The 20,332-nt window shown below is 44.6% G+C and overlaps 1 protein-coding gene and 1 long non-coding RNA gene across 10 annotated transcripts in view; one reads left to right on the forward strand and one right to left on the reverse strand.

The window, feature by feature from the left end:
- Window positions 1-7,904, reverse strand: LOC120372387. 3 transcript variants are annotated; one of them, XR_005584932.1, is made up of 3 exons: window positions 7,501-7,904; window positions 3,993-4,102; window positions 1-264 (listed from the first exon to the last, which is right to left on the reverse strand). It is a non-coding gene; the product is annotated as an uncharacterized LOC120372387 (long non-coding RNA). The 3 variants fall into 3 exon arrangements; XR_005584931.1 differs by lacking the exon at window positions 7,501-7,904 and adding an exon at window positions 6,949-7,111; XR_005584930.1 differs by lacking the exon at window positions 7,501-7,904 and adding an exon at window positions 6,924-7,111.
- The window catches only part of TRIM59 (tripartite motif containing 59), a 22,407-nt gene continuing 9,299 nt past the window's right edge, over window positions 7,225-20,332 (forward strand). For 2 of the 7 annotated variants that reach the window (XM_039489456.1, XM_039489453.1), the window contains exon 1: window positions 7,276-7,333. The gene's annotated coding sequence lies outside the window, so the exon portion shown is untranslated. Of the gene's footprint in view, window positions 7,334-7,787; window positions 7,896-12,942; window positions 13,022-13,916; window positions 14,028-20,332 lie in introns of those variants that run through there. The other 5 variants (XM_039489457.1, XM_039489459.1, XM_039489455.1 and 2 more) reach the window with 5 other exon arrangements.

Below are 20,332 nucleotides of genomic sequence, written 5' to 3' on the forward strand. Positions count from 1 at the left end.
TTGAAAATGTGCACAATATTTGGCACTTTGACCTATAATTTTTTTATTATCAGTATAACAGATGATAGATCACAATGTCAGTCAATTAATCCTTCATAATTCATCCACTTTCTGGTGTTCTCAACCTCTGGTTTCCCCACCAGTAGCCAGGAAAGGAGGTGCTCTGCATCCTTTATTTTAATTTCACCACCTTCAAGGGCTTGCATGGCAGTCACAACCCATCTGGGTTGGGCTCTCTTCAAAGCCTTAGCACAGCTCCATAGCCTAATGAACAAGAGAATAAAACTATGTTGAACGCTTGACATTGCTGAAACCTTGAGTTTTAACTTCTGCATTCTTAAAGAGTAGTAAATGATATTAGGTCTGATCTTGATCCTGTGGAAGCAAATGACAAAACAGTTTACTCCCTGGTGTTGGATAAAGTTTCACTTATTTAGCAGATGGCTCTAACAAATATTTATTAAGGCAAGACACTCAGAGTAGTGATCATTACTCAGAAGTGGGAAGCTCATCAGGACAATCTCAATACAGTCACTTCCAGCATCGAACAATATAGCTTCAACCTCCCTTTGCTACACAAATTAATTTATAACTTTTTGTTGTCTTTTCTTAAACAGATATTAGTCTCGCATTTCCATGTTAACCAGTGGTGCAAGTAGAAATCATTTCTTACTGGTACTGCACTCATGGGAGGGACACCAGGAAGGGCACATGACCTCTGCATGTGACCCTCCATGTGACTCCTCCCCACCAAGCCCAGGGCCCCCACACTTTCCTCGTCCCTTCTGACACCCCCCTTACCTGTGTAAAATGATGCTTTGGGCCCTGGTGCTACCTGTACTTTCAGGTGTCATTGAGGATCCAGCAGCACCCCAAATTGAAAACTTCTTAAATGAAAGAAGGATAATTACCCCATTTCCCTTAACACACTATCAGTGCCTCCCTTACGTCCAAACTAAGCTTCTGCCCACTTGTCTTTATCTAAGTATTGCTCTCCACCAGGCACTAGGAAAGCAAAGATGCTGCGCCATCTGGGTTTGATGGAAAAGAGGCATAGAACTGTGTGTGCCATGTACATCTTGATAGAACTACAGCCCATATTGTTTTATTTTCCTCAGCATGACATACAGGAGGGACAATCAAAATTAGCCTGGCAGGACATGCATGAGAACTGTCTCTGGACAGATAAGCAATTGATCAGAATCACATTCTCTGATCTCTTGGGGCCAAATCCTGTTCCCATTGAGATCAAAAGGAGTTTTGCTATTGAGTTCAATGTGAACAGGCTTTGACATTAGGAGAGGAAAGAACAAAACCACTCAAGCATGGGCTATGTTGCTTATACCACAGGTATCAAAGGCTGCCGACTCGTGAGAAAGTCAGGTAGACATCTGATCTTTGTCCATTGCAAGGGAGAACTCAGCAATCAGTAAGGCTAGAACAGTCTCTGTACCATATCCAATTCATAAGTCCATCTGCAAAGGATCAAAGAAATATGAAGGCTCCAGATTACCTTAAAGTCCCTTGGTTAGAATGCTCCCATTAGTATACAGACACTCCCTGGGTTACGCAGGACCCGACTTACACAAATTTGCACGTATGAAAAAAGTTCCATAGGATTTTCGAGTTGTGGAAATTATTGTGTAACGTACGGGTATATGTTTCCAATTTACGCAAAATTCAAGTTACGCAAGGCTTTCCAGAACAGAACGATTGCATAAGTCGGGGGGTGTCTGTATGTTCATAGTCCAGAGGCTGGAGCAGGAAAGAGGCCAGAGCAGGAAAGAGGCAAAATGGAGATGTTTCTAGGCTAGGGCCTTTTAGCTTCTGCCAAGTGCCAAGTAAAGGGAAATCTGTTCTTATTGTGAAAGATAGTGTTTGGAGTCACATGGGCAAGTTACATGTCCATCACCCCCACCCATATTCTAGTTAGAACATTCACAAAAAGTCCATTAAATGTAGACAGGCATTTTCCAGGGTCCATTGTGAGCTAACTGTTCCTTAATGGGCCATTCAACTTGACTTGTCTCTTCATGTGCTGGCTAAATACCTTGTGAGAGTTACCACAGGAGCAAACATGTAGTAAACATACCTAATATTCATAACCTCAGATACCAAAATGAATATACATGCATAGAAATAGTATAATCATAAGTACCAGCTATTTCACCTACATGACTATTCCCAAAAGAGATTCTGAAAAATCATACCACATACCTCAGACCCTATGTGCCAGCACCATGCCCCACTGGAGTTTTATCTGTTATGTAACAACAGATATGGAGCCAGTGAAATGATTCTGTTTAGCTTAAAAGGGCACGGTTAATTTTTAGCTGTTCAGGTGTGAATGCACCTTTAGTCAGTGAGGGCATAGTGGCTGGCACACATTCAGTTAATGGGCTTCAGTGTTCCTTTGCAGTTACCAGGTTTATGAACATTAACAAGTTATGTGCTGAGGTGGTTTAAAGCATAAACCACCTCAGCACAGACTTTTAGGTATGCAAATCTGTGAACCTCTGCCTCTTTGAGATTTTATTATTATTATTATTATTATTATTTATTTTATTATTTATTATTATCATTTTGCTGGTCATAATGTGGGAGGGTATCCTCTCTGCCCTCTGCTCATGAGGTTATATATTAGGTTTCAGAGTAGCAGCTGTGTTAGTCTATATCCGCAAAAAGAACAGGAGTCCTTGTGGCACCTTCAGGGGCGCTCTACCTTTTTGGCCGCCCTAAGCAGTCATGCGCGGGAGGCGCCCCGGAGCCGCGGGAGCAGCGGACCTCCCGCGGGCATGACTGCAGAGGGACCGCTGGTCCCGCGTGGCTCGGCTGGACCTCTCGCGGGTCCGGTGGCTCCGCTTGAGCTGCCGCAGTCATGCCTGCGGGAGGTCCAGCCGAGCTGCGGGACGAGCGCCCCCTCCGCAGTTATGCCTGCGGCAGGTCCAGTTGTCCCGGGGCTCTGGTGGACCTCCCACAGGCATGACTGCGGCAGGTCCGCCGGCCCAGCCTGCCGCCCCCCCCGGCTGCAGGGGAGGGGCCGCTCCTCGGCTCGCAGCGGCAGGATGAGCTGGGGCCCCAGCCTTTTGCCGCCCCCTAGATTTTGCCGCCCTAGGCATCAGCTTGTTTTGCTGGTGCCTAGAGCCGCCCCTGGGCACCTTAGAGACTAACAAATTTATTTGAGCATAAGCTTTCGTGGGCTGCAGCCCACTTCATCAGATGCATAGAATGGAACATATAGTAAGAAGATATATATACCTACAGAGAATATGTGAAAAGGTGGAGAACATGAACATGTTCTCTGTAGGTATATATATCTTCTTACTATATGTTCCATTCTATGCATCTGATGAAGTGAACTGTAGCCCACAAAAGCTTATGCTCAAATAAATTTCTTAGTACAAGGTGCCACAAGAACTCCTGTTCTTTTTGAGGTTATGTATGTGTCTTGTAGCACTCTACTGAACACCAGTTGGTAGGAATTTTTTTTCAGTAAGTGTGGACTGATTCTTTTCTCTTAGAAGGTGTGTCATTTTTTCAGGTTCACACTGATTAACACAGAAAACAATTGAGACTGTTAATTTTCTATGGAATTTGAAGAAAGTTTAAGTTCAGCTATATTTTCCAGTACAGTGATGAAATGGGTGTTTATATATACAAACATCAACATGCTTAACTACTCCAAATATGTAGTATTTCAGTCTGTTTATATGGAATATGGGAGTTGGGTAAGGAGCTATTTCAACATATGTATGACTTATTAAAAGACAAATTTTAAGTAGAACTGTATCCTAAACTGCATTATGGTATTGTACCCAAACATTGCATTTCAGTGAGAGATTCAACTTCCTCTATAGGAACAGAACAGACTCCTGAAACTCTTACCACAAAAGTGGTCCATAGACATGCAAATAGTAAGAGTTTCAGGAGTCTATTAGACTAGTTTGGCTGCAAAGAAGAATTCTATATACACTGGGGATAACACCTGATACCTGTCAGGCTGCAGAACTGGGCTGACATCAGAATCCAAACATCCTCTGATCAGTGCATGCAGAGGCATTCCTCTAATGATTTGGACTTGATGTGATGCAGTATGAAGGTCCTGGATAATTCAGACCAATGGGGAGAAACAATCAAAAACACCTTCCATTCCCCAACCCCCACCGCTCCCCTCTGAGGACTCCTGACCAATGTAACAGGACAATACATATGCATTGTGCTGTTAAAGCCATATAAAGAATGAATGCCTTTTGCAGCCATGTTCTGCTCCAGGAGCAGAGAGCAGCCTCAAGTCTTTCTGGTACCCCGTACCCCCTAAAAGTCTCTTGCCAGTACTGAGTACTGGAGAGTACCACCTTACTTGCACTACTGATGTTAACTCTCCTCCCCTCTGAGTACAGGTTTAGAGTTAGTTCAAAACAGTCTTTTCTAGCTTTTTAGTTACTTTATCTTTGCTTGTTCTCACAGACATCATTGCTCTGCATTTCCTTACACATACAGGTCTACTCTTACATTGTTAAATGTTATCAGAACAGAATCTTAAAATCCACAACAGGCTTTTGTCAGGCCTATATAGGCCTTCGCTTCCAACACCTTGTACTGGTCCCCTGTGCAGGAATGCAGTTTACCCTTTATGTAAATTAAAATCCATCGGGGAAAATGGTGACTATAAGACAATTACCCAAAGGGACACAGAAAGTCCTTTGTGTATATAGATTACCTATTGGCTTAATTTTTGTTTGCCTTGTATGTCATGAGAATGACATCAAATATGTCATTATTAGCAAATCTAAATTATCACACTGAATGTAGCTTCAGCAAATTCACCAGTTTCTTCTCCCTTGACATAAGTGCCTTTCCCCCAATTATGAAAATTCAGTACTATGCATAAGTGTAGAATCTGTATGGTAATTTCTCAAACTCCAAGTAGAAGCCTATATGTTGTGGAATATATTTGGTGGCTACACTGATATTTTTAAGTGGACCAATGTGTTTGTGTGATAAATAGGAAGAGTTGCACTGCCTGTGAATCTGCCAGAACTGAAGGGCCATTTCCTATTTTATAAAGGTTTAGGAATGTGATCAAGATTATTATAATCTCCCATGCACTTTTATTTAATTTTAACCCATTAAGTTAATTTTTTTTATAAAACATGTATTAGAAGCACAATCATTACTAGTAGGAAATGTATATATGTTCAATTTATGAGCACCCAAAGAACTCCTAAAATCCGCATCTATTGTTCCTATAAGAAGTATAGGATCCTATAAAACATTTTGATGCACATGTTCTCTACACTGACAGGTACCAGGACATCATGGCAGTCCAGTTCCACAACAGGTTCAGAAAGCAGCAGCCTTCTTGCATATACAAAAGAGAGTAATCATATCCTCAAACAAGTCAATTAATGTCAGGATTCTGTTCAAAATCGCCTTTATTTTCAAAACCCTCTATCCGCTTGATTCAGTCTTGCTGGCAAATAATGTGTCCCTCCATGCCCTGTTCACTTCATTAATCTAACAGTAGCCTCCTCTTAGATTTCTTTCAAACAACGTCACCACTGTCCATATGATAGTCTTCTTCTTTGCAGTTCTTGCTGTCTTGAGGAGCCTTCCTGTATATCTCTGCCTGACTGGCTACATTTATACCAAGATTGTTAAGCAATTCACCTTGTTACTGAGCTACCCTGGTATAGCTCCACCAGTGCTAGCAATGAAAATGAAAGGAGCACTAGGATAGACTGTCTGCAGATATTTTTAATCACCTGTCATCTAACATTCTGGCCAGCTCGTACAACTTCCATTGTTGCTACTACTGGTGGAGCAGTACTAGTGTGAGACTAACAGTTGACAAGACAATTGACTTATTGTCTCAGCCCTCGCAGAGGCCAGGGCATCTGTGCCTGATGGACATCTATCACTCAGGTAGGGTGACCAGATGTCCCGATTTAATAAGGACAGTCCTGATATTTGGACCCTATTACGCTCCACCCCCTGTCCCAATTTTTCATCCTTGCTATCTGGTCATCCTACACTCAGAGCAAGCCAGGGAAACTGCGCCCGGTGGGCACCTCTGAGTCCAATCTGGAGCTCCAGGAGAGGACTGAAGGACAGAAATGTAAATCTTGGATAAAAACCTGGCCCCACTGAAGTGAGTAGCCAGCTTTGCCATTGACCTTAACAGAGCCAAGATTTCACACCACTGGGTCCAAGCAAGAACATAAGTGTGAGCTGTGCACACTGACTTTAGTGAATAGGGTATATCTACTCTTAAAATGCTATAGCAGCACAGCTGTGCCACTATCGTGCTTCAGTAGACACTACCTATGGGACAGGAGGGGTCTTCCCATTGGCATAGATAATCCATCTCCCCTAGAAGCAGTAGTTAGGTCCATAGAATAATTCTTCCATCAACCCGGTGCTGTCTACACAGGGATTTAGGTTGGCGTCACACATCACCCAGATTTGTGTGGATTTTTCCACCCACCTGTTGGTGTCACTAGACATAAATCTAGGTAACCCGGGAGGATGGCTCTGGGCCTATGTGAACCAAAGTACCTCTATGTGAAGCGCTTTTGTTAGTCTTACTAAACTTTTGTAACCTCTTGTGCTATGTGCTGACTACTGGCAGCTGCAAGGCTGGTTGGTACTAGATAAAGCAGATGCTGTAATCAAGGTTATATGCATGAGAAAATACTCCCCACAGTGGAAAAGTACAGATAAACAAAACAAAACAAAACAAGGGGGGTATAAATGCTGGGACTCAGTCTGCATGCGTGCAGGATTTGAGATTGCTATTTCTCCCTTGCACCTTTTTTTGAGCTCAAATAAACTTGGTTTGCTTCTCCACCCTGGTGTGTTAATTAGTGCAATGCACACCGGGCAATGAACCCTGCTGTTGCCCCTTTGGGCCAGCAACACACCTAATTTTTTAGGTGCGATGCACACCTAGTGCTCCTAAATGTGTTGGGCAGGTGGGAAGACTCCCCTCAGGCCAGGAGAGCTGTGTAACTACAGCTCTGGCGCAGCTTAAACTAAATAGCCTTAAGCGGCCGTTTGCTTGAGGTGTTGCTAGTTTGAAAGTAGCAACCGTTCAAACGCCGCCAGTCGCCTCAGGTTTACTTTTGAACTGAACGTTCTGCGGCTGCCGGTTGGCTGCCGGGTCTCAGCTGCGCATGCGCGACACGGGGTTCCGTAGCGTCTCTGCCTTCCTTCCCGGAGGGAGCCTCTGATAGGAGGGGGCCAGGGGAGGGGTTTAGTGGTTAGCAGCGGGCTGGGAAACCTAGTAGGGAGGGTGTCAGTGGCTGGCTGAGGGGAATCCTGTGCGGGCGAGGTGAGTTTCCCTGCTACGGCTACCCGCGCGGGGCCGGGGGGAGGGGCGGGGGGCCGTGTGGCATGGCGTTGGTAAAGGGATTAACGGACGGGAAGGACTAAGGCGTTGGGGATTGTGGGGCCCTTAAAGGGGAAGGCACTGGTCAGACTGCGGGCTGTAGCCCCTACCCCCGTTGCCAGCTCAAGACGGGCGTTAGCCAGGGTCCCTGTGCCCCGGCAGCGCGGTGTAACTGTCTGAGGAGAGTCAGCTGCCGCCCCTTCTTCTCCGGGTGCTGCTGGCAGGACTCCCGCGAGCTGGTCTCCAGGCGCTGCCGCGGGCTCGCTCGCTGGGGGCTGCAGGGCACGTCGCTTGCCCTCTCCGTGTCTGCGGGCATAGTGGCTCCTTCACAGGGGCTGCTGTGACATGTCTGAATTCAAGTGACTCGTGCTAATAAACACGCTGAATGTTTATAAAGGTGTCTGGAGATTTTTGACTGAAAGGCGTTGTGTACATTGAAAGTGTTTCCTGCTAAAGTTACAGTTGAACCGGGACAGAAAACTGCTGCCTCTACCCTTCACAGTGGGTATGTCCTGTTCTCCCCCCCCCCGCCTTTAAATACAAAAAGGATTTAATTGTACCTTATATTCCTGTAGTACTGTTCATAAGAAAGTGCTTCACAAACTATTGACCTACGGACACGAGTAGTTAGTTCATTTGATGCTGCTGTGACAGCTCATATTGAGTAAGGGCTGTCAGGCTTTTTAGCAGCCCTGCTAAAATGCACCAGTTAGTTCTGAGGGGGAGAAGAGTTGTGACTGAGAAGGGTTGATGCTTCCTTGTCAGTGTGTTTGGATCCTTTTCTTTCTTCAGCTGGAGCTACTGAGACCACTGCCTGGACAAGAAAGCTCAGGGAGCCAGGGTCTGCTGCTCTCCTCTGACTGAGCTATCCCAGGCCAGCTGATTGCTGAATTGCTGAGCAGGTTGGACCTAAGGATTGTGCTCAGCACAGGCTCTAGCAGTGTGTTCTCCCCAAGCAGGAATATCCTTTGTGTGGAAAAAACTAGGATTTGTGGGGGACAAGGTGGTTGAGGTCATACTGTTATTGGACCAACTTAAAAGATATTACTTCACCCACATTGTGTCTCTAATATCCTAGGACAGATATGGCGACAACAACAACAGTGCATAGAACTAGAGGGGTCATTATAAGGCTGCTTGATTCCGCACTATTGCCTAGAGATGAGGGATGGCCTGCTTCTTATTTTCTACTATTCTATATTTGTATCTTTCAGCAAATTTTGTCATTTCATTGTTCACCCCTTCTTCCAGGTTATTAATATAGACATTAAGCAGCAGGTCCTGGATTCACAAAGGGGACTTAGCTATTGCAATGCTGAGCATTGCAATGCCTAACCCTTAAGTACCCTGCCTTTCAGTGGAATTCACAGCCCCGAGGTAGGTGCCTAGGCATACAGGGGACTGTTGGGTGGTTAAGGCTATGTCTACATTGCACTTTTCTTGTTAAAAATTTTGTTGCTCGGGGGTGTGGGGAAAAAAAACAACAACCCTGAAAGACAAAAGTTTTAACAACGAAAAGCACCAGTGTGGACCAGAGCCACCCTTAGGATTTATGGGGCCCTATGCAGTATTATTAAACTGGTGCCCCTATGTTCCATTGAAGGAGGTCTCCAGCTGGCGCCGCTGACACCAGTGTGTCAAGGGGGCACAGCCACCCCACCCCACCCATGGACCGCCAGAACACCCCTCCCCATTGCTGACACACACTGAGCTTCGTTCGCAACAGATGCTGTGGCAGTGACTCAAGACAGGCTTCCTGCTTCACATGGAGGCTGCATCTTGCTAGAGCCCACAGCCCTCCTGCAGTCCCTAGCCACTCCTGGCTCACCACGAACGTTTTGACAGGAAGTACCAAGCAGTAATAACAATAATAATACAAGTGTGTGTGTGCGCATGTGTGTGCGTGAGAGTGAGCCAGTGTGTGTGAGACTGTGACAGTGTGTGTGTTGGGGAGTGTGAGACTGTGTGTGTAACAATCTGTATTTGAGAGAGGCAGAGTGTATGTGGGTGTGCGAGCCAGTCTGTGTGTGAGGGAGATTGTGTGTGTGTTAGGGAAGTGTGAGAGACAGTGAGCACACTGTCACTTTAAGTTCCCCCTTCCTCCCTTCCCCCCCTCCCCACTCACATGGAAGTTTCACTCCTCCTGTCCTGGCCCAGCGCGCAGGCAGGCAGCGTCCAGGGAGGAATTCTGCTCCGGGCGGCAATGGGCCAGGGGTGCGCCGCTCTGGGCTCCCCGGGGCTGGGACGGACTCAGAGGCTGGAGCCCTCAGCCAGCCGGCTGAGGAGTGAGGGAAGAGGCGGGGAGAAGGCCGTGGGCCCAGCGTGGGTGAGGGGCAGGAGAAGAAGATTTCAGTTGTGGCCAGCGAGGGGAATGGTGCCCTATGCAGCCGCGTATGCTGCGTATGTCTAAGGACGGCCCTGGTGTGGACAGTGCTTTGTCGGCTACACTGCTTACCTTACAACTGCCTGGCTGCAGCGGCACAGCTGTGCCATTGCAAGGTGCACAGTGTAAACATAGCCTAAGAAAGGAATTCTGAGAAGCCAGCAAGAAGCCACCTGACTAAACTGGACAGAAGTCAAAAGCAGAGGAGAAAGTGGGGCTTAAGTGCTGGATTTCCATTGATCTGGCCTTAGCTACCTGACTGACAGGCTGGAGGGAGGTGGCTGTGTGTGCTCAGGATTCACAGCCATGGACTTTTTCCTGGAGTAGGCACCCATGCTAGATTAGCCTTTTCTTGGGGGTGGGGAATAGTGAGAGAACACCACCCTATAGCCGCCCCCCGACTTACACAATTGTTCTGTTCCAGAAAGCCTTGCATAACTTGAAGTTTGCATAAGTCAGAAATGTATACCTGTACGTTACGCAAATATTTCCGCAATTCGAAAATCCTATTTCTGGCTTATGGAACTTTTGCCGTAAGTGCGAATTTGCGTAAGTCGGATCTTGCATAACCTCTGGAGCATCTGTATTATAGCCAATAGCTTAGTGGTTAAGTCACTCACCTGAGAGTGGGGAGACTTGTCTTAAAATCCCAACTCTGTTGGATTTGGAGTTGGGACATGAACCCAGGTCTCCCCTCTCCCAGGAGAGTGCCCTCATTCCCAGGCTATTAGGTATTCTCTGGTTGGACTCCCTGAAATCTCTCATGTTGAAGCTGTTCCATTTTGTATACATATTTACTGTGCGATAGATAATTTCTTGCCATTTTTCTGACTCTATAGCTCAGTGGTTAGGGTCCTCACCTGGGATGTGGTCACTGGGCTATTGGTTATAATGGGATGTACACACAGGGGAGGTAATGCCCAGTCTGAGAATCCTGTTGGGGTTTAGGCATGAGCTGAGGCACCAAGCAGCTTGGCATCAGGATGTAGGCAGTTTTGTGCATGCCCACCAGCAGAAACTCATGTGCCTAAGGGCTAGGTGGCAGCTGACCGGTGGATTTGTGAATGTCAGTGGTACCTAAATGTTGGATTTATCCACATGAGGAGGCCAGTAGTGGCTTAAGTCCCTTGTGAATCTAGCCCCTGTCCTACCAGTACCCTGATTCCTGGGGTACCCACTAATGTATTTTGATTTCACTATGTGTATTGGAAGATGTTATCTCTTGCTTCATAGTTAGCAAGTTTCCTTAACAATATCTGGTGAAGTACTCATATCAAAAGGTCTTAGAAAAAGTCTAAATGTCCACCACTATATCCACCAGTTAGTTCTTCTTTGTTTGTTAGTTGATGAAGCAATTTTAAAGCTCCACCCTCTATGGTTAGCCCAGGACTCTAAATTCAAAATATTTTATTTATTTATTTATTTATGGTAGCACCCATTATGTACTAAGTGCATTTCAAATACTGAAGAAAGATTGTGGCTTCTCTGCAGAGCTAACAATTTAAGGACACCCTTAAGGACACAATTTAAGGTTAAGGAAAGAAGACCAGGAACAAAAATAGTCAGTTTATATACAAGTAAATTTGATACACTATAAGCAATATGAACTGCTGGTGCATGGCATCTTGCTGAAAAGTGGTATCACAAGTGATACCAGCGCTGTGGGAAACTCTTTGAGGCAAACCTCCACTAGTTTTAATGAACATGAAATAGGGAACATATTATTAAGAGATGAGACTGAGCCATGGGCTTTATTACCTTTCTGCTTAAAGGTGACCTGAAAATGAATCTGACCATCTGTCTGCTCCTTTATCCCCTTGCTTTTTACAACAGGGATACTTTTGAAAATTTTCTTACTGTGCCTAACATTAATTCAGAGAATCATATAAATTTATAGCTGGAAGGGACCTCAAGAAGTCACAAAGTCCAGCCTCCTTCACTGCGGCAGGAACAAGTAAACCTAGACCATCCCTGACAGGTGTTTGTCTGACTTGTTCTTAAAAACCTGCAATGATGGGCATTCCACAACCTCCCTAGGAAGACTGTTCCAGAGTTTAACTACCCTTATAGTTAGAAAGTTTTCCTAATATCTAACCTAAATCTCCCTTGCTGCAGATTAAGCCCACTACTTCTTGCTCTACCTTCAGTGGACATGGAGAACAATTGATCACAGACCTTTTTATACAACTCATCAACTTATTGGAAGACAGTTATCAGATCCTCCCTCAGTCTTCTTTTCACAAGACTACATATGTAACTTTTTCTAAAAGGTCAGGCTTTCTAAACCTTTGATCATTTTTGTTGCTGTCTTCTGGACTCTCAAATTTATCCATATCTTTTCCAAAAGTGTGGCATTCAGAATTGGACACAGTACTCCATCAGACCTGGTAATAATGGAGAACTTTTCCAATGGCTGCCTGGGTAGTTAAAGTAATATGGTAAAACAAAATTTCAAATAAGTTCTTGGAATATATTAGAAACAAGTTTTTTATTACAGAAAGTGGAGGAAGAAACTGGGGCAAAGCCATTTTAGACTTGATTTGGACCAAAAGAGAGGAATTGGTAGCAAATCTGAAGGTGGAAGACAATTTAGGTGAAAGTGATCATGAAATGATAGATTTCATGGTTCTAAGGCAAGGAAGGAGTCAGAGCAGCAGAATAAGGACAATGGACTTCATGTGCGTCACCAGTAGAAACAAAAAACCTAGATATAATATATATTTTTAAAAAGTTACCATAGGGCTAATTACCCCAGCCAGGACATGTTAGGCATTTATAACTCAATACTCAAATAATTACATTTAAGTGTAAGAGAAATAAAAATTATGAAATGCATAGACCAGTCAAAACACTAAAATAACACTTCGAAATAATACAATTACAGAGAATATATATGCATTGCAGGAAGTACCAAGAAGTAACAACAATAATACAAATATGTGTTGGGAGGTGTGTGTGAAAGACACAGAGACTGTGTGTGTGTGTGTGTGTGAGAGAGAGAGAGAGAGAGACACACACACACACACACACAGTGTGTGTGCTGGTTGCTGGGGAAAGCCGTGTGCTGTCTCTTTAAGATACTCACTGAAAGCTCTCCTGCTCTGTCCTGATCTCTGTTGTCTCCCCTCCCCAGCTCTGCAGAGATGAGGTGCAGGGGGAGAGAGAAAGCGAATGGAGTGTATGACAGAGACTGAGAGAGCTGGCTGCTGGGGAAATCTCAGAAACAGTGCACTGTCTCTTTAAGAAAGGTACTCAGACACTCACCATTCAGACCACAGCAGCTCTGAGTCCTCCTGAGCCAGGCTGTCCCCTCTGCCCTGCTCTGTGGAGATGGGGTACAGGGGTGGGGGAAGGAGGACACCCTGACATCAGCACCCTCCTCCCCCCCCCCCCACTCTGCATTGCCAGCAGGAGGGTCGCAGGAGCAGCTGCAGGACTGAGCAACGTAAGGGGAGGGGCACCTGAACACGTCGCCACACTCTATTAATTAATTTCTCCTGTGCGGCTGCCGAAGTGTGCAGCTTACAGGGAACACAGATCCCCACTAAGCCACCGTTCCCCCATCCTCATGTGTCCCTGTACCCCCACTCATCCACCTCCCCACAATATGGCCCTGCACCTCCTCTCCCATTCAGCCCCATCTCAATGCTGTTACCCTACTAGCTCCTGTACCCCTGCCCAAATCTGCCCCCGCACTAGCTCTTCTTTTTCTTCTTCCATATGGCTGGTGTAGAGCAGCAACTACAATTTTACTTGAAGTTGATCTAGCCAAATAGCTACATCAGGAGTAGGTAGAATTTATTGCAGTAATGCCTCCTTCATATTTATAAATTGGGCAGTAGGTAGTGATATGTTCGATGGTCTGTAGTGGGGAACCACACTCGCATGCCAGGGAGTCCTTGATTTTTCATTTGTGCATTAGATGTCTGCATCTACCCTGGTTCGTTGGATTTGGTTCAGAGTTGACCAAGATGACCATAGAAGGTCAAACCCAGGAACCTTTTGTGTGGGATCTGGCACAAGGTGTTTATTTTTTGAAGTCTTGTTTAGTGCATTCTGCTTTCTAAGGGTACGTCTAAGGATACGCCGATTCGGCGGGTAGTGTTTGATGTATTGGGGATTGATTTATCACGTCTTGTCTAGACGCGATAAATTGATCCCCGAATCGACACCCATATTCCACCTCAGAAGGAGGAGTAAGCGGAGTCGACGGGGAAGCCGCGGCGGTTGACTTGCTGCCGTGAGGACAGCCAGGTAAGTCGAACTAAGATACTTCGACTTCAGCTACGTGAATAGTTGCATATCTTAGTTCGAACCCCCCCCTAGTGTTGCCCAGGCCCAAGCCTTCTTGTTATCGTAGTCTGATTGCATGAGGCTAAACAAATGTTCCCAGAAAGGCTTGCGAGACTTAAGATGTTGTGGGTGGGGCATTATCAAGGTCTTACTACCCCTTCTGAACCCCAGTTTATGTGAACCCCCAGCAGCCCCACGTGCCCTGCTCTCTCTGTTCCCCCCGCCCCATATCCCAGTTCTCCTTACCTAGCCCTGCGGGCATGGCGCTGTGAGGAAAGGAGTCTTTCCTCCTCCCTCTCTGCAGCTGGCTGCTCCAGCCCTGAGCCAGATGCCCTCTCTTCTGGTGCCACAACAGCCCCTGGTGGATGACAGATGTAACTGCAGTGCTTCTCCAGCAGAATCTATTTTCTGCAGAGGAAAAAAAAATCTGCAGGGGACACGAATTCTGTGCGTGTGCAGTATTCCCCCAGGAGTAATAAATTGTTTGCAAATGGTCTCGGAAGGAATCCCAATAGTAGACAAAGTCAATGTGTCTTCAGGATAGACCAGACTTGAATTTCTATCGTGAAAATCAAACAGGGGGAAGAGCCTTAAAAAGTAAACCAACCCAAAAAAAGCAACCTTCAGGTCTACTTTTATCATAAAGAGGCAAACAGATCACAAATCCACTTTTTAAAAAATAATTTGTCTACAAATGTTTAAATTAAATTTTGACCTTCAAATTAATGTTTTCAGTAGGAATTATTACATGGAGAGAACCTTTATAAGCATGTTGTAGTTTAAAACAAAGTGTTGGGGTGGGTGTTGTTTTTGTTTTTGGTAAAGAGTTGGTAAGTATCTAAAATGTAGAGTTAAGATAACTACACTATTAACATTGTGAATAAGAACAGTCATACTGGGTCAGACCAAAGGTCCATGTAGCCCAGTATCATGTCTTCCAATGGTGGCCAATGCTTGGTGCCCCAGAGGGACTGAACAGAACAGGTAATCATCAAGTGATCTATCCCCTGTCGCCCATTCCCAGTTTCTGGCAAACAGAGGCGCGGGATGCTATTCTTGCCCATCCTGGCTAGTAGCCATTGATGGACCTATCCTCCATTAATTTATCTAGTTCTTTTTTTAATCCTGTTATAATCTTGGCCTTCACCACATCCTCTGGCGAAGAGTTCCAGTAGTTGACTGTATGTTGTGTGAAGAAATACTCCTTTTGTTTGTTTTAAACTTGCTGTATATTAATTTATTTGGTGACCCCTAAATCTTGCCTTATAAGAGGGAGTAAATAACATTTCCTTATTTACTGTCTCCACACCCGTCGTGATTTTATAGACCTCTATCATATCCCTGTTTAGTTGTCTCTTTTCCAGCCTGAAAAGTCACAATCTTATTAATCTGTCCTCATACGGACGCTATTCCATATCTCTAATCATTGTTGTTGCCCTTTTCTGAACCTTTTCCAATTCCAATATATCTTTTTTGAGATGGGGCAACCACATTTGTATGTAGTAATCAAGTTGTACGCATACCATGGATTTATATAGAAGCAATATGATATTTTCCATCTTATTAGCTATCTCTTAATGATTCCCATCCGATGAAGTGGGTATTCACCCATGAAAGCTCATACTCCAAAATGTCTGTTAGTCTATAAGGTGCCACAGGACTCTTTGCTGCTTTTACAGATCCAGACTAACATGGCTACCCCTCTGATACTTAACATTCTGTTAGGTTTTTTGACTGCCACTGCATGTTGACTGGATGGTTTCAGAGAATGGTATGTTATCTTGTTGTATTGGAAGTACAGATTGTCATCACTTTTGTTAAATTTTGAAAATTTAAAAATAATTTTATTTAGCAATATAATACTATGATGTTAGCAGCCCTGTTACTGGTGGCTTTTGTTATAAAACTAAATGGTATTAAGATCACATCCATCTGCACTTTGGCATGCTAGTTGTTACCCAGATATAATTTTATTCCTACACAATGGCTTGAGTCATGAATTAGTTAAGTAGTTTCAGGACCTTTAGTTGTGAAATGCAGTGTCTTAAAAAAATTGTTAGACAATTTTGATCTACTTAAACTAAAAGACTTGTTTTAAAAAAGAAATTCTGTGAACTCTAAATTCTTTGTACCAAGAAAACCAAACCAGGCTGGCAATCTTGAAGCATAACTATGGGATATATACAATAACTACTCTTAATTGTTTATCTAGGCTGCAATTTTACTAATTCAAGATAAAATTATGACCATTCCAGTTTTTGTTGTTGGATGGCCCTTAATTGAAAGCTCTGTAAGGGAGGAACTTTACCCCTCCCATCATTCATGCTTTTCTTTGGAGAGGCAAAGGAAATCCTTTAGGGATGATGTCTTATTTTTGTGCTTCTTTTGGGTGCCAGTCCAGATTGGTACCTAGAAAAAGCTTAATCTCCACCCTAAAACCATAGGCCATATGCTGAGACCCATTGTTGTGTCATTCCATCCCAGTGAAAGGGGCATTATATATTCTGTACAATTTTATTTAGGCAATAACCTGAGAGATCTTGTGTTAAAAGTTCTCCACAAGAAACACTGTCGTTTTCTGTCATGCCGCATCCAAAGGTACCCAGCTGTCGACCAGTGTTCTCTCTAATTTTTCCCATGCATGTGCGGAATGAATTTTGTTATGTGCCCCAATGTGGAGGTGATGTGTACCACACATCACCTCCACCTCCACATACAAGCCAGTATTGAGCCAGCCACTTGTACCACACATCACCTCCACATTGGGGCACATAACAAAATTCATGTGGTGGGGGTGGGTCTGAGGGGTTTGGAGTGAGGGAGTGGGGTTCAGGGCTGGGACAGAAGATTGGGGTCCGGAGGTGGGGTGAGGGCTCTGGGGTGGGGCCAGGGAAGAGGGGTTTGGGGCGCAGGCTGCCCGAGGGCTATGGTGGTGAGAGAGTTCAGTATAGCTATTAATATGTTCCATTTTTACTCTAGACAAAGTATTTGGATGATAAATGCATGATATTTTAAATTAATTTCTTCCTAAATATTCATAGTCACACGTGTTGTTATAGCAAACAGCATATTTTCCTTAGTGGCAGCATTTTAGAAAAATAAACACAAAAGTCTTTACTTCTTACTGGAAGGTTTGGTGTCTCAAATGATGATAAATTTAATTTCAAACAAAAAGAAGACAGGGCACGGTCCTATTACCACTACATTTTCCAGCAACAACAATGAATATTTATGGGATATTGCCAGCACAGCAATGGACATAGTCAACCATGTAGATTTTCAGGAACTTACTTCATTGTTTGTTTGTTTTTTTTCCGAGAGAGAGGGGGAGAGAGAGAGAGAGAGTGTGTGTGTGTTTTCAGCATCCGCTATGCAAGAACTGGGAAGTTAAGCCAGTATTGAGCCAGCCACTTGCAGCACATAAAAAGAGACAATAGTAAAGCTTGAAGCTTTGGATTTGACCGGTTAACACATGTATTCATCTGAACCAATATGGCCACCCTCAAGAATAGTGACAGAGACCAGGAAATCCCTTGTCAGTCATCTAAGATTCAAAAGAAATCCAGTTTTATAACTGATTTGCATTGCACCTAGCCTCAGTCAAGAAGGAATCCGCTCAACCATTTTTGGGTGTCAGGTAGGATAAATACCATGAATGTGCTCAACCATAGTTAGATTCGCATTGTGATAATTGATACATTGCTGAATCATTTCAACAGCACCTGTCAAAAGAATTTGATGACATCCAGTGGCACAGGGTTCTACCCCACTTGCTGTAGGCATTTAAAAGACAAAAAGCACATTAAGAGTTCAAAAAAATGCTGTGCTCAGTCAGTATTACAGGGGAAAAAGGATGATGGATAGTCTAACTCAGTGGTGAGCAACCTTCGGCCCATCAGAGTAGTCCGTTGACAGGCTGCGAGACAGTTTGTTTACATTGACTGTCCGCAAGCACGGCCGCCCACAGCTCCCAGTGGCCACGGATCGCCGTTCCCAGCCAGTGGGAGCTGCGGGAAGTGGTGGCACAGGAGGAAGTGGGTGAGCAAGCTGCTGGACCACCTATGGTTGCAGAGGACCCCATGCTACTGGCTTCCTCCTCGTCATCGCCAGATGGGCTCCCTCCACCGGTGTCCCAGAATGATGCCAAGGTGCATCAGGAGCTGCTAGAGAGTTGCCGTCATCTTGGGCCTCCAGGTGGAGGAGTTAGAGGAACCCACAGACTCCTTCTTTAATGTTCTCTGCCCTGTTGCCTTGGCCAGGGTAGCTTTGCCCCTACATAAGGGGTTGCTAAAATTACAAATGTCCTCTGGCAAATCCCCTTCTCCGATCTTCAAGAGGGCGGAGCGCAAGTACTTTGTGCCATCCAAGGGTCATGAGTACCTTTATACCTGTCCTGCTCACAGTTCCCTAGTGGTAGAGGTGGTCAACCACAGGGAGAGTGTCAACCTTCCTCCACTCTGTTTGTCAACTGCCTTTCTTCCTTCCTCCCTGCGTGGGTGTCTATAACATTGGACCGATGGGTCCTCAATACGGTGGCGCAGGGTTACACCCTTCAGTTACTTTCTACCCCCACTTCCCACACCTCCTCCCAGTCCCTCTTCAGGGATCCCTCTCACAAGAATCTTCTCATATGGGAGGTAGAGGGTCTGTTGGGTGCGGTGGAGGTAGTTCCTGTGGAGTACAGGAACAAGGATTCTATTCCTCATACTTTTTATCCCCAAAGGCAAGGGCGGTCTGCAGCCCATACTAGACCTTCCGGGGCTTGAACTGCTACTTAGTGAAACTGAAGTCTCCCTGGCTTCCTTCATCCCCTCCCTGGATCCGGGAGATCGGTATGCCGCCCTTGATCTGAAAGAGATTTAGGGTACTGACAGACCTCATCATGGAAGTCTCTGCGTTTCCCCCTGACCATGGTCAGGATTTACCTATGCCTACTAGGTCAGATGGTGGTGTGTACATATGTGGTGCACCACACCAGGCTCCGGTGGAACTCCTTATCTGAGGAGGTTGTGAAGGCTAGGACTATGGATTTATTGTCCATAAATACTAAAAAATAAAAGAATAAAAATAAAATTGTGTATTTGCAATTTTTTTTCTTGTGTGACTTAAATTCCTCAGTCCTTTCCATCTTACCTTTAATATACTTCCATGTACATTTCAAACATTATCAGTCAATTTGGGCTCTTACAGGGCAAATATTAATGAAGTTATGGACAAGAACCCTTTGTTGGTATATTGTCATAATTGGTAGCTTTGGATGTGCCATAACAGAAAACTGCAGGGTTTCTCACAGAGAATACTTAACACATAGGTGTCTCATGTTATTGACTGTATAAATCTGCAGAGATTTAATGACCCTCTTGCTGGAATGAAACTCATTTTCTAAACACAATAATGGGCCTAACTATATTGCACAGTAAGCATCTTGCTTATTTTTTGCTAACTCCCTTCCTGGAACTTGTTTGTCTTTCCCCATCCCCTTTCCCTGAATCTTTTGGGTTCTCCTCTGATTTCTCTTTCCCTGCACTTCACATCTTTACCTCAACCCCTTGCAGATGATGTCCAAACTACTGCTTGTGTAGTTCCTCTACATTGCTCTCAAGAGCACAGTGAAACTGAATATAGACATTACCTTTTGCTTCCTCAATGTCTATAGAGGAAAAACGTTCTGTGCAAGAGCAACTCAGACATGATCCTCAACTGTTGAGTCATGGGAAAGCAAGCAGTACAGGAGAATTTAAAAAATGCATGACACTTGTGTCAAATGTTAGCACCAACTACTTGGATAGTCTTTTGAAGTGTATGAATGTAATGACAGTAAAGATGGAGAAATTCACTCTCCTATCTACCAGAGTTCTCCTTCATAGAACCCTTGAACAATGGACTGTTGTGCTAGGGGATGTGTGTGCATGCCTAACTTGCAAGGTTCTGTAGGCATGTGACCACACTCTGTAGCGTTGAGCTGTGATGGCAGTGCATGCTGAAAATGAGAGTTGCTGGGGTAAATCCTTTTTTTTTTAAATTTTTGAAACCTATTCACTAATAAGCAACTGCCGTCACGCTTTAAATCTCTGTTGCCTGGGAAACATTCCAGGGTGTTTCTGTGGTAATGGGAATTTGGCTCCTTCTGGCTAGCAGCTGTATGGTTCTTGAGTTATGAAACTGTTTTGTCCTGAGCTGAACACAAGCCTACAGGTTGGTTGCATTTTTCACTTTTGTAGCTTGTAGCTGTGAACAAACTAGAAAGAAACTTATTTGCTGATGAT

Source organism: Mauremys reevesii, linkage group 9 (genome assembly GCF_016161935.1).
Source record: "Mauremys reevesii isolate NIE-2019 linkage group 9, ASM1616193v1, whole genome shotgun sequence".
Taxonomy (NCBI): Eukaryota; Metazoa; Chordata; order Testudines; family Geoemydidae; genus Mauremys; species Mauremys reevesii.